Source organism: Oryx dammah, unplaced genomic scaffold (genome assembly GCF_014754425.2).
Source record: "Oryx dammah isolate SB20612 unplaced genomic scaffold, SCBI_Odam_1.1 HiC_scaffold_5, whole genome shotgun sequence".
NCBI classification, from domain to species: domain Eukaryota; kingdom Metazoa; phylum Chordata; class Mammalia; order Artiodactyla; family Bovidae; genus Oryx; species Oryx dammah.
The window spans coordinates 71,191,967-71,206,896 of record NW_024070189.1 but is presented as its reverse complement, the minus strand read 5'-3'; the positions used below and the strand labels follow the sequence as shown (position 1 = coordinate 71,206,896).

At 47.9% G+C, this 14,930-nt stretch overlaps 1 long non-coding RNA gene across 1 annotated transcript; it reads left to right on the top strand.

Annotated features, from left to right (window-relative positions):
- The first annotated feature begins 10,358 nt into the window (after nt 1-10,358).
- LOC120863864 lies at nt 10,359-14,446 on the top strand. Its single transcript, XR_005721095.1, has 2 exons — nt 10,359-10,782; nt 13,186-14,446. It is a non-coding gene; the product is annotated as an uncharacterized LOC120863864 (long non-coding RNA).
- Nucleotides 14,447-14,930: the final 484 nt, after the last annotated feature.

Sequence of the window (14,930 nt, the reverse complement as noted above, 5' to 3'; positions counted from 1 at the left end):
AAATCTCACTTAAACCTCATTTTGGGGGGCAGCCTCCCCAAGGCCTCCTTCCAAGTTGCACCCCACTTCATGCTTTCATTGCTATAGAGCAGGATGCTCACAACAATCTCCTTTCCCCAAAGTGTGATCCCCAGGAAGCAAGCACTGCCTTGGTAGATTTTTAACCAGTAGTTCTAAAATTTTAGCATATATCAGAATTACCTGAAAAGTTTAGATTGCTGGGTCCTACCCCAGAATTTTGTATCTAGTAGGTCTGAGTATTCTTGCCTGGAGAATTCCCATGGACAGAGGAGCCTGGCAGGCTACAGTCCACGGGGTCAGAAAAAGTGAGACCTGACCGAGCGACTAAGCACACACACACACAGGTTTGAAGTAAAGCCTGGAAATCTGCATTTCTAACAAGTTCCCAGGGGATGCTGCTGGTCTGAGGCCACACTTTGAGAACCACATTTTAAAGAGGCATTCTGTGTTCATGGTTTAAATAACTGAAACAAAAACTTGAATGGCACAAAAGGGTTTCCATGAAAAACTACCCCCTTGTCCCCACCCTCTTTGCTCCCACGAAAAACTGCCCCCATTTTCTAAGCCTTCTTGCATTGCTCCCCCCATGTTCATGTAGCCCTTGATCCAGGGTAGCAGTTACTGTCCTTGCCCCCCAACTCCCATCCACGGCAGCACCAGGCAGAACGAAGGGACAGGTGGAGGAGACTCACCCCCCAGAACATACACTCAGGTGTGTACCACCACCGACTGCCCCTTCCCACACTCTAGGACCCTAACTGGGAGCCCCCCTCCCATCCCTCCACCTGCTGTTGGATTTAGCCTAATCCCAGAGTATGAGTGTGAGGCAGCTGCAGTTCTCTCTGCAGGGAGAGGGCCCCCCTCGAGAGGAAATCTCCTTTTATTCTCTTGCTACCGAAATCTGACCTTCATCAGCACCTGGGCCCCTAGGCTGGGGCCTGTCCCCAAGAAGTGGCTGAGGAGATGGCGTGAAATCGCCAACAGCTGAACTCACCCAGCATTTTCCCGCATCCTCTCCTACTCAGTTGCCACTCGCATTCCACAGCGCCAGTCCCTTCCGGGCCTCTGGTGCCAGCCTCTAGTTCTTGTGCTGCTGCTTGGGGCCCAGCCTGACCTGGCCCTACTGATCACACCCACTGGCCCTGTGGCCTACGGCTGTGGGCGCCTCCCAACTCTCAACCTCCAGACCACTCTTGTTCCCTTCAGGGCGTGGTTCGGCGTTCACCTCCTCCAAGAAGGCCACATTGATCTCATAGCACAGCCTAGGCATTCCACCTCTATGCACAACTGGAATAACCCATTTATGGCCCTCTCTGTCTCACTCAGGACAGGATCCTCATGGGCTCCCTCTCAAAGTGCAGAGCAGGCCCACAAAGGTTTGTGAAATGACCGAATGACCTGGTAAGGACGATGATGAGGCTCCTGGTCAGGGAGGTATAGGCCCTTTCCTTTTACAGCGGAGGACCCTCGGAAACCAGGTTCCAGGAGAGAAGGGTTGGCTCGGAAGACTGAGACAGCCAGACCCATATTGGACAGCATAGCTCTACAACCTTGCCAATGGGCTAGCCCTCAGATTTTGGGGGAATGAGGTTATTATAATTGCTGGGGGACTTACTGCATGTGCTAAGGACGGCTTCACCCACACAACTGGGCTTCTGCCTAGATGACCGTGGCCCCTTCCAAGTCACTGCTAATAACAGACATGGACTATAGCCTGCCAGGCTCTTCTGTCCGTGGAACTCTCCAGGCAAGAATACTGGAGTGGGCAGTCACTTCCCTCTCCAGGGGATCTTCCTGTGATTGAACCTGGGTCTCCTGCTTTGCAGGTAGATTCTTTACCATCTGAGCTACCAGGAAAACTCTGAAGCAGACAGGCTAGAGATAAATGACTGATGGCATAGAATTCTCTAAAGCAGCACTGGCAGGAGTACTTCTTGCAATGATGGAAATTATCCGTTTTGTCCAATACAGTAGCCACTGGCCATACATGGCTACTGAGCACTTGAAACGTGGCTCATGCGACTAACAGATTATTTTAGTTCATTTAAATACAAGTTTAAAGAGCTGTGCATTGACAAGACAGTTTCAGAGCCTTCATAAAGGGGCTCTTAAGTGTCCTGATGGGGAATTCGCTCCACCTGACAACGCTGAGGGGAAAATTTGAAATGAAGTGATGTGCCCCCGTCCCCGTGAAGCACTTACTGCAGTTGTGGGGATGCAATCACTTGTGAAGGGTGGGCAGGCAGTCACTATGGCTGCTTCCGCGGAGAGGAACTCGGTGGATGGGGCCACGGAGGGAGAGGACCTTTGTTTCCTTTGATTTTTAAACTTGATACGTGTATTGTTATTTACCAAAATTGAAATTAAAAAATATATATATATAAGGGAAGCAGATGTATTAATACTATTCTTATATTTACTGTGTTTACTTAATATTGTGTAATAAAAATTTTCCATATTAAAAAAAAAAGAGGGAATTCCCTAGCTGTCCAGTGGGCAGGACCCTGCACTTTCACTGCCATGGTTCAGTTCAGTTCAGTTCAGTTGCTCAGTCGTGTCCAACTCTTTGTGATCCCATGGACTGCAGCACGCCAGGCTTCTCTGTCCATCACCTACTCCCGGAGCTTGCTCAAATTCATGTCCATCGAGTTGAAAATGCCGTCCAACCATCTTGTCCTTTGTTCTCCCCTTCTCCTCCTGCCTTTAGTCTCTCCCAGCATCAGGGTCTTTTCAAATGAGTCAGTTCTTCACATCAGGTGGCCAAAGTATTGGAGCTTCAGCTTCAGCACCAGTCCTTCCATGTTCAAGCCCCAGTTGGGGAACTAACACCCTGCAAGTCATGCAGCATGGCCACAAATAATAATAATAATTCATTAAAAGAAAAGAAAAAATACTAGAGACGAAAACTATCCCCTCTGAGTACACATCAGCTTCCACAGCGGCCTGGCACAAAGCTCAGGCTGTCCCAGGAGCCAGCTGCAGAGCTTCCTGGGGCCAGCACCCTCCTATATAGCCCCTCTGTCCTCCTGTTGTTTCACATGCCAGCCCAGGATGAACCCAGTCCCATCAGACAAAGCCTGAACTGACCCCTGCCCACTCCCCCAAATCCCTCCACACCCCTCCCTCATCAAGTCTCTAGACCCAGTCATCTTCTTTCTGTTTCTCTGCCACCCCAAGTTCATGAGAACTTCAGGGATTTTGACTTGCAGGTCTCTGCAGGGAATACTAGCCCCCCAATGCTTCTGGGTTGGCTGTTAGAACAAAGGTCGTCTCCTAACAGTGGCCTCTCCTGACCACTCTGGCCAAAGTCCCCCCTCCGTTATTCCATATTTTAGCCCCTTGTTTGTTTTCTTTTATTGTTATCTTATTTGCTCACTCTTTACTGACTGCCACCTCCCTAGAAGGCAAGCTCTGAGAAGCCAAGGGACCATTCTGTTCACAGTTGTACTTGTCAACAACGGGGTCTGGGGGCCTTGTGGATAAGTGCTCCCTAGATATTCACGGAATGAATATGTGTTGAATGAATTTCCCAGATTCAAACTTCAAATTCCAAATTGTCAAGCTGGGAGCTAAGACAGTCTCCTCAGAATACACACATAGCCTCCTGAGGGGCTCACAATGATGAGCCCCATAGTGCCCACCAAGGGATGGTCAACCCTCCTCCCCTCTCTGAGTAGGGCTGAGAACCCTGAGAAGGCTCAGGACTGTCACTACTCTTACCACACCAAGGCTCAGGGTGTCTGCCTGTAAGCCAGTCAGCCTGTGTCAGTACAGCATGAGGCATCCAAGGGGGGGCCTGCAAATCCACAAGGAAAAGACACTTCAAAACACTAGAGGGACTTCCCTGCCAGTCCAGTGGTTGACTCCACACTTTGCACAGGTTCAATCCCGGGTTGGAGAATCAAGATTCTGCATGCTGCAAAGTGCAGACAAAAATTAACAACAGCAAAAAACCACTAAAGAGAGAGTATGATGAGGTGATTAAACAAGGAAACCAGAGGTCAGCAAGCTTATGAAGAGACCCTGAAACTCAAGAATAATGCAAGAGATGCTCTCAAGAGATGTCGCTTATCACACTGCCAAAAGTTAGTGAGCTAGAGAATGCCAGGTGTCAGCAGGGACAGGGAGTGGGAGTGGGAGGGTACCCACCTGGACTGTGGGTGCAGCTATCCCAGAGAGCTGCCTGGGAGCTTTCAACTAGTTAGATAAATGCATGCCCTATGATCTAGCAATTTGGCATGAATGTATCCCACCCCCTCTTCCCAAACCCTCACACATAGGGGCCCACATGGGGAAGCTTGGAGGAGGGTTTGGAGGCAGTCGGGAGTCCATCCTGGGAGGTGGATGGACTACATGTACAGGGGACCCAGTGGATGCACAGCCATGTGGAAGGACCTCAGAAGTGTAGTGCTGAGTAGAAAGGGTAAGAAATGAAATGGGCCCTAAAGCATAAAGCCATTTGCACAAAAGAAATGATGATGACACAGGGAACACACATGTTATAAGTACACACACAAAACCATTAGCACTGATGCCCGAGGCACAGGCTGATAAGAGGGGAATTAGGCTCAAAGGGAACTGAAAGCCAAACAAAGGAATAAAGCCCAGGAGCTGTGTGCACCCCGGGCAGGGTTCAGTGATGCTTTCTGGAGGAGGTGACCTGGGGGCCCCAGCTGAAGAAGAAATTGGACAGACGAGGACAGGAAGGCACAGTAAATCAACCAATGTTTACTGAGCACCTACTGTATACCAGGTGCCATTCTAGTCGGTGGTTATACCCTACCCTAAAGAGCTGGAAATCTAGAAGCGAGGACAGTCATTAAATAAACAGCCAGGGAAATACTGACTATAATTAACACAGACTCTGAAGGTCAGTCGACTGCAGCTGTGAGTGTCTACACTGGGGACTGATCCTGATCCGATGCAGGGAAGAGCTCCATGAGGAAGTGATATTTGGTAGAAGGAGGACAGCGCTTGGCCTTGTGATGAGTGGGAGGCAAAGCATTCCAGGCAGAGGGAACAGTCTCACAGTAGTCCAGAGGCAGGCAGGAGTGGGGAGAATCCGAGCTGCTCCAGTAGAGAGGCCACATACAGAGTGAGGGAGAATGTGGTCCCAGGTGGGGCCACACCATAGGGGGCTTTGCAGGCTTCGGATTTCATTCCCAGAGGAATGAAGAGATCAGAGAGTGTGGGGCTGCTAATACAGAGGTGGAGAGATGGGTGAGGGGCCACTACAGTGTCTGAGTAGAGCTGGAAACTAGGACAGCACCTCCAAAGCACACATGGAGTCTCCCAGGGTGATGGACGTAATGAGCATTAATGCCTCTAAGGAGGGACCATCCAGTTACCCTCCCATCTTCTCACCAGGGACCAACACTGTCCTTCATAGCCGCATTGCAGGCTCCTATGGTAGCCAGGCGATGGACAGAAGTGGAAATCAAGGGATGTCTTTAGAATGAGAGGGCTTGTTAATGCAGGCTGGAAGGAAACGAAGGTGGTTCTTGGCAATGGCTAAGAACTGGGTGAACAGGTGGGGTCCTTGTGACTGTTTCAGGGGCCTGAGGAGGGGCTACATGGAGGAGGGCGGGGAACACAATGGTGAATGAAAATCTAGGGACTTCCCTGGTGGTCCAGCGACTAAGACTCCATGCTCCCAAAGCAGGGGGCCAGGTTCAGTCCCTGATCAGGGAACTACATCCCACATGCCACAACTAAGATCGAAGATCCTGCATGCTGCAACTAAGAACCAGCACAGTCAAATAAATATTTTTTTTTAAAAAGATTTGAGTCAGACTGACATACTGTGCTTGACCCTGAAAAAAATCAATAGGGAGCCAGTACAGCCCCACTCCCCTTGTCCTGTGCCTTGTATCCCAACCACCCCTTGGGCCCATGGCCTCCTTTCCTCTCCTCACTCCTTTCCTTTCTGGGTTTTTGTCCTATAATTACACCCTGGGAGGGGCCTCCAGCACAGGGAGCAGAGTAGAGGGGCTACGCTGGGGTGATGGTGCCACCTCCTGGAGGCCACAAGTAGTGTAGCATCCTGCTTCAGCCTCACGTTGGGTAGGGATGGGGCCTTAGGCTATATCCATAGAACTTTCATGTTGGTGATGATCAGGTAGTTCTTGGAGGACTGTTCAGGCCTGGGTACTCCATTTGTCAGTGAGGTGCTGACATGCCCTCTCCACCCTACCCAAGGGAACCACTGTAGCTGCCCCTGATAAAAACCCTCCCACTGCCCTCGGGACTGGGGCCAAGCTGTTTGGCATAGCAACTATGTATTTGGCCCTGGCCTTAGGGATGCTTCATTCCTATTAGTCTCCATCCCTACCTGTCCCCCACCCAACCCTGCCACACATGCACCTCCATCCCTTTGCACAGGTTGTTCTCTCTTCCTGGAACCAGTTTTCTCTTCCCCTCCAACCAGTTTTCCCAAACACTCTTGCAGGTTCCAAATTCTCCATTCCAGGGCTTCCCTGGTGGCTCAATGGTAAAGAATCCCCCGGCCAACGCAGGAGACACGAGTTCAATGCCTGATCCGGGAGGATCCCACATGCTTGGAGCAACTAAGCCCCCTGTGTGCCACAACTACTGAGCCTGTGCTCTAGAGCCCAGGAACCACAACTACTAAAGCCCACACACCCCAGAGCCCATGCTCCACAATGAGAGAAGCTACTGCAATGAGAAGCCCGCACACGGAAACTAGAAACTAAGCCCTCATTTGTGACAACTAGAGAAAAGCCCCCACAGAAACGAAGCCCCAGCACAGCCAAAAACAAATAGAACAATAATTTTTTAAAAAAATTCTCAAGAAGCTTCATAGTTTTAAAATACAAACAAAAATTCTCCACTCCCTTCCCCACCCGCCAGCCCTTCCAGCACCTCCACATCAATTAGGCGAAGAGAGGAGGGAAGAGTGTGTCAGTCCATGGGAACAGCATGTGCAAAGGTCAAAGGTGGCTTCAAGAAGCTGGGAAGAACCAGAGACCAGAGAATGTGACAGAGCTGACAGGGCTACAGCAACTGATCCATAGAGTCACAGGCTCTAGTGAGGGGCTGAAACCCCAGCGTGCAGTGAAAGACAAGCTTTTCAGCAGCAAAGGACATGATCAGAGGTGTGTTTGGAAAGGCCAACACAAGGCTGCCAAGTAGGAAAGGCACTGGAGAAGCTAGAGTGGGTGTGGGCAGAACAGGTCCCAGGGGTTGCCCAAGTGAGAGCTGATGGGAGCTTGGACACCTGAACCCCTACTTTCTGCAGGCTGGGTCCTAAGCCGGGGCTCCCAGTCATTGACTGCAGCTTCCTTGACAGGACCTGGACTTACCTCAGTGTGTTCCATACCAGCTCTGACTGCCAACTGTGATATTGTCCCCACTTCTCAGCCCTGGTGTCGTGTCCCCAGACACTACCTGCCCCATGGAGTCAGTGCCTGTGCCTTGCGGGAGCTGCCATCTCATTTTAGAGGAAGACAGGATGCTTGGGCTCAAAGTTGGGAAGTCAGTAGTGAGCAACAGAGATAGAATTTGAACTGAGGTCTGCCTGCCTCCTCCACCACACCAGGTGTCACAGAAGTTGTAAGCAGGCTTCTGTCCCCTGATGGCAATGCGACTTTGGGTGGGTCACTTTACCTTTCTCTGCCTCAGTATCCTCGTCTACAAAATAGGGGCAATGGTAGCAACTGGCCCTGCAGGATTTGTGAAGAGTATATGCACTAAAGGCCCATAAGGAGCCCAACGCAGCACCAGACACATAGTAGGTGATCAATAAATGGTTGCTGTTCACGTGAACACTGTCCCAGGAACTTAACATGTTCACTGGGAAAATGTACTTTGGCGTTGTGAATTAGGAGGAGGACAAAGTGAGCTCAGGAGGGATGGGAAGGAAGGAGAAAACAGTGAGCATCTCGAGGCAGGTCTGGAGCTAGGTGGCCCGAGGATTCAAGCACACGGCAGGTGTCAAGGATACTAGCCCTGAAAAGGTTTGAATGACACAGTGAGGAACCACTGAAAGTTCTATAGCTAGAGAAGGCACATCCAGAACCCTGCACCTAGGGGTGGAATGATTTCTCCTCCACAGGTGACCGCACTGACAGTGGAGGCCAGAGGGAGCCCAGACAGCAGAGCACTGGCAGCAAGGAGCCAAGTTCTCAGGTTTCAGCAAACCCAAGTCTAGGGCTTCCCTGGTGGCTCAGTGGTTAAGAATCCACCTTGTAATGCAGGGGACACCAGTTCAAACCCTGGACTTGGAAGATCCCACATGCTGCAAGGCAACTAAGCCCCTGTGCCTCAACTGGTGAGCTCATGCACCCTGGAGTCCATGCCCCACAACAGAAGGAATTATCACAGTGAGAAGCTCATGCACCGTGAATAGAGAGTATCCCCCGCTCAATGCAACTAGAGAAAGCCAAGGTGCAGCAATGAAGACCCAGTACAGCTAAATAAATAAATATTTTAAAAGAAAAGAAAACCCAAGTCTAGGTAGCCCTTTTCAGGCCAAAGAACCTCCCTTATATAATTTTCCATCTTGTCACACGGTGGCGATAGTGTGCCACCAGGAAAATCCTCTTTACCTGTCTTTCAGCCAAAACAATAGCCAAGTACCAAGACTTGTCAGCTTCCTCAAAGGCTCTAGGGAGAATCCTTACAAATCTCTATGACGTAGAGTCTCTTCATATCTCTGCCTTACAGGTGGAAATGTGGGCTCACAGAAGTCCAGGAGGACCCATAAGATAATCCAACCAGGATTTGAACCCTGGTCTGTCTCCCAGTCTGCCTGCAACAGCCTCCTGTCCTGGTATGACAGCTCCTGGCTGTCTCTTCTGCCCCATCAGTGCTACTTTTGTGGAGCAGACAGATTAGACAGGGAGTAGAATATTATACAGGACAAGAAGGACTTTCACTTCTGCTTTTTCTCTCTTGTTTACCTACCTTATGCAGCTTTTGCATTGAAGGTGAGGTGATGAGACAGTTCCCATCCCTGAGGTAAAGAAAAGCTGGGCTGAAGGATGAGGCAACTAATTTTGAGCACCTTCTCTGTGCCAGGCATTATGCCAACCAACATTCATTCCTACATTAATTCAGGACACAGTAATGAAGCACCCACTGTTGGCTGGTCACAGGTGACACAGTACTTCCAAGCTTTTGGCACACAGCAATAAACACTTATATATTTATTTTATATGTAAAGAAAGAAAGAAAATGAAGTCGCTCAGTCCTGCCCGACTTTTTGTGACCCTGTGGACTGTAGCCTGCCAGGCTCCTCTGTCCATGGGATTCTCCAGGCAAGAATACTGGAGTAGGTTGCCATTTCCTTCTCCAGGGGATCTTCCCGACATAGGGATCAACCCTAGGTTTCCCGGAAGGCAGGCAGACTCTTTACCGTCTAAGCCACCAGGGAAGCTTTATATGTAGAGATACATTTTAAAATATTCATACTGTAAATGAGCCCTCAGCTTAAAAAATATTTATTGACTAAAACACCTACTTTCAGCCTTAGGTACCCGTGAGACATGCAGGTATGAAGTCTGGAACTCTGGGACAAATCTAAGCTAGGGATTGAGGCTCAGAAATTACTGGCATTTAGGACATGCCAGTGACCAGAGGGATTCTTCAGGAAATCTGGGTAAACAATCAGCAAGGTGGACCTCTGTTTGCCAAACAGTAAAGAAGGGAGGCATACCCATGACAGGATGACGCAGAGAAGGGCTTGATAAAGAGGTAGGAAGGGACCAGACTAGAGCGGGAGCTTCTGGAAACCTTGTTAGTTCCCAAGGGTCAAGAGTCAAATGCTGCAAAGCGGAGCAGCAAAGATTATGAAATATCACCGGTTCTAGCCAGAGCAGGACTGCTAGTGACCCGAAGCCAGACTAAAGTGGGATGAGAAAGGGAGGCCAGAGCCAGCGGAGGGGAGAAGAAAGAGAGCCTCCCTGTAGACGCATGGAGATCTTTCTCTTACCAGGAGGAAAGACTACAAGGCTTGCGGGCTGCCGAGAAAGAGTGAGAAAGACAGGAAGGCTTGGAGCTCCAGGGAAGCGAACGGAGAAAGATGCACAAAAGAGGGCGGAAGCATTAGGGCGGGACCCAGAGCCCAAGAGGAAGGCCAGCCCAGCCCAGTCCTCTTTTCTATCTCAAAACGATGGGGCAGGGCGCAATCTCTGGCTGAATTTGCGGCATGCCGGACATTACTAGATACTGCCGGCCCTTTCCGAGTGCGCCCCACTGCGTAAGATCACCTTTCCCCAGGCTACACCACCCTCTGCTTGCGAGGGCTGAGCGGATCGCGTGGCCCAGGGTCTGGCCGCTGCTGATTGGCCCACGGGAGCCACCTGACCGAGCCGGCCAATCGGAGGCTCTCTCCCGAGGAATGGGGCCCCACGTGTGGCCCCTGGTGCAAGGCTGAGCTGTTGTGAGGCCCGGCGGCCATACCGACAGCGAGGTTAGAACAGTTCTCAGCCCCTGAGGAACTCAAGAGGAGGCCCGGCCTCCCCCAACCCCGCCGGATTCCTGACTATCCGGCTACTACAACCCCAAAACCCTTTTGCTAAATTTCCTCTCTTGGCAGCTTCTGTGACTCAGCCGAGGTGTGTTCATCCTTGTCCCTCTGCCTTGACTGGTCCAAAGTGGTGATTTGGAGGAAGACAGACCTAAGTTCCAGTCATCGTGTGACCAATGGCAACTGTTTAACATTGTTGAGCTTCATCTGTAAAACGGGACTCCTAATACTTACTGTGGTGTTTTTGTGAGGATTGTAAAGCCCAGCGCCTGGTACATGGTGAGCTCCCCCAAAACATTGATTATATATATATTTTCACTATTGTCTATATTTCTACCTATCAGGAATTCACAATCCTCATTATACAGGGTCTTGTGTTAAGCTATTTTTTATTCCTGTTCTCTTATTAGAATGTAAACTGTCCACGGGAATGTGCCTATATACTTTTTTAGTCTTCCAACTCCATGGTCCCTTCACTTGGTCTGACAAGGGTAAATTTAACTTACATAAACAGTAGCAGGACAGAGTATACAAAATCAAGGAATTTATAGCACGGAGACTCTCAGCAGTTAGGTGGGGCTATTTATAATGCAACATTAATGTACTAGGGGAAAAAAAGTCTTAGAAGACTACCAGGTACCAGCTCTGTGAGCTCAGGCAGATCTTGACCTCTCTGAGCCTCATGAGAATAATAATCATGACTGTAACAACTGCAGGACTAACCAGCTGCTAGATACTATGTGAAGCTCATATTAGCTGTCCACAACCCCACTTGACAGAGAGGACACACAAGCACAGAGAGGGTCTGTAACTTGCCTGAGATCACACAGCTATTAAGTGGTAGAGTTAGGGGTTCAAACAAGGTCTTTGGGGTCTGAGTCTACACCCATAACTGCACTGTCTGCTACCTCTCAGGCACCAGCACAGGCAGTTGGCACACAGTACAAAACTATGGAGAGGGCTGGGCTAACAGGGCAGTCTTCTGCATCTATGAACCAAAGGAGGCCAGCGTAGCTGAAGGGCGGCGAGGGAGGGGAACAAGGCAGATGACAAGCCTGGACTTGCAGGCAGGTCCACATCTTTAAGATGTCTAGGCCACAGTGAGGAGCTGGGGTCAGCACGGCAGAAGCATATGACTAGGTTTTCCAAGGGCGTTTTTTTGGGGGGTCCACACTGCGAGGCTTGTGGGATCTTAGTTCCCTAACCAGGGATCGAACCTTCACCCCTTGCATTGGAAACATGGGGTCTTAACCACTAGACCACCAGGGAAGTCCCTCCACAGGCATTTCTGACCCTTTTGTTGCCACAGACCTGGGATGCAGAAGGCACCAGCGGTCTTTCTTCTACTATGGTTTAGCATCAGTTCCTGCCAGGATTGGAGATCCAGGGCCTATCATAGCCCTAAGTCCCCTGGCTGTCCCCCAGGGTCCCCTCCCTGGGCAGGACTAGAGATGTCACCACCTTGCCCCGACCCCCACCCCCAACTCCTCCTTTCTGGTCTCATAATTGTCTTAGGCTCATTAATATGACTAATTAGGTAGGCCTGAAGTCAATTGCATTCTCCTATCCTCCCACTATGTAAACCCTGAGATGCCTCATTATTTAAAGCCTCTGCAAGTCTCTCTGGGGCTTATTATGAACTCTAGACACATCAACTGACTCTCCAGGCAAGGGGCCCAGAATTCGGGGGAGCAGGGCAGGGCTCCTGTTGACCATTGAGCCTCAGTTGTTCATTTCATTGGTCCTGTCTTATCACTGACTTCTCTGGAAACTCCCTGGCAGTCTCCTCATACTCCCTGGGTTTTCTCACCCCCTGTCCTGCCCCTATCAAAGGCTTCTGGTCCCACCTCCTCTGTGATGACTCTTGAGGTATTCTTTCTCACCTGGTTCTTCCTCTAGGTCTTCAAACCAAATGTATTTCCAGCCACTAGCATGACATGTGCTCCCGATGTCCTTCAGGCTCTCCAAACCTAACATGCCTGAACACCAACACCTGCCTTACTTCAAAGCATTCTTGTAAAAACATTAACCCAAGTGTAATCAAGCCTCTGCCCTTATATCCAGTTTACAGGAAATACAGGGGGGATATGAACAGGTAATGAAGAAGCATCAGCCGAATGCAGAACATGGAGCCAGATAACTGGCCCAATCCCTGCAAAAGTCAATATTTCAGAAAAACAGGAGGTGGAGCATTCGAGGTTGTAAGAAACTTAAGAGCTGCAAGGACAAATGCAATATATGAAATTTGATTCGATTAATTCAGAAAAATCATCTATCAGAAACATTTGGCAGAAATTTGAATATAGAAAGAACTTTAGATATTAGGGAATTATAGGTGGTACTGTGATTATATAGGAGAACGCCCTCATACATTGGAGAAGTTTGCAGTCTTTAGGTGAGAAGTATCAGAATGTCTGTAACTCACTTTGAAATTGTACAGAAAAGAAATATCTTTATCTCTGGGACTTCCTTGAGCATCCAGTGGTTAAGACTTAGCGCTTCCACTGCAGGGGGAATTTAATCCAGCACGTTGCATGTAGGGGAAAAAAAATCTTTATCTCTGAAGCAAATATGACAAAATGTTAACAGACACTCTAGGTGTATTGATTATATCTTTTTGTTTTGTATGTTTGAAAAATGTCACAATAAAATGTATATTTGAAAAATTAACATAGGGAGAAAAAGATGGTGGCGCCCAGCTTCCTAATGCTGTTGCACAAGCCTATGGGCCGCAGGCCCTTCAGTGTAGAAGCCTTCAGAGGACATGTTTCTGCTGCTGGACACACTCCAAGCAGCGGTGGTATCTGCATTCCTAGCCACTATGATCCGTCTTCAAGCTCTGTACATCTGCACTGATGTGAACCCCAAGGCAGCAGTGTGTACCCTGGAGAGCGCACACTGTAACAAAGTCCATATTCAACCAATTATTACAGATCTGGTTCCAAGCTTGCTACCAAGATTGAATGAAAAAGTTGATCTTCTGGTGTTTAATCCAAGGAGTCACGGGATTGATAGAGGCAGCTTGGGCTGGTAGCAGAAACGGCAGTGAAGTAATGGACAGATGCTTACCACTGGCCCCAGATCACCTTTTACCAAGAGGATTGTTCTATTTGGTTACTATTAAAGAAAATCCACAAGAAATTTTGAAAATAATGAAAACAAAAGGTTTACAAGGCATCACTGCACTTTCCAAGTAAGCAGGCTGGGAAATCCTGTCAGTCCGCAAGTTCACCAAGTCCTAATCTACAGTGTGTGCTACTTAAAGCCAAATGCATTTGGCATATTTTGAAACTGAAGTCATCTCTTAGTTAGTAAGTAAAATTGTCAGAAATTTGTCATCCAGAAAAAGGCAGACAAGTAAGAGTATTTCCTTTTACCCAAGAATCAGGCCTATAGAAATATTTGCACAAATGCAAGTAAGTGTATATATATGTATATATATATATATATATATATATATATATATACATATTATTATATATGTAGAGAATATATAATGACAAAGTTATACTTAATTATATGTGAAGAGGATATTCATTTTAGCATTACTTGTAATGGCAAAACAATGAAGTTAAGTGTCCATCAGCAAAGGAATTAGTAAAATAAATTACAGTATATTCATGTTACTGAATATGAGTGACATGTCCAACCATTAAACATGAGTCAGATCTGTATATACTGAACCAGAAGGGGTTCGTGGTGTACTATTGAGAAGTGAAAACAAGCAAGTTACAAAACAGTGTTAACCTATATATATATATATATTTTGAAAAACTAACAAAGGTTTGTGTGTATGTGTATATGAGAAATTCTCAAAAGGTCCATAACAGGTGGGAATAGAGGAATTTTAAATTTTTTGTGTTGACATTTGTACAATGATAATGTATTCTATAATTAAACAAATTTTTTTTATTAAAAAAAAAAAACTAACATATATTTCCCCACCTTGTCCCAGCTGTATTCCTTATGTCTGCCATCTTAGTGGCTGATGCAGCCATCTCTCTAGCCTGGAAGTCTGGACCCCTGCTCTGGTTCTTCATACTCCGTCATGCTCCCGTACAGTCTCCATGTCCTGCCCTTTCTACTTTCTGAAGCCATTCTTAGTCCATTTTTTTTTATATTGAGGTATACCTGATATATAACATGTGTTAGTTTCAAGTATATAATGTAATAATTCAATATTTGTACGTGTTATGAAACGATCACTACATCAGCCTAGTTAATATCCATCACCATATACAATTACAAAAAATTTTTTTCTTGGATGACGATTTTAAAATCTACTCTCTCAGCAACTTTCAAATATGCAAAACAGTGTTATTAACTATAGTCATCATGCTATATATAACATCCCCCACATTTAGTCCATCCTTTATCCCCATTTCCCTGCCATTGCTCTGGTAAAGACCATAGCTACCTT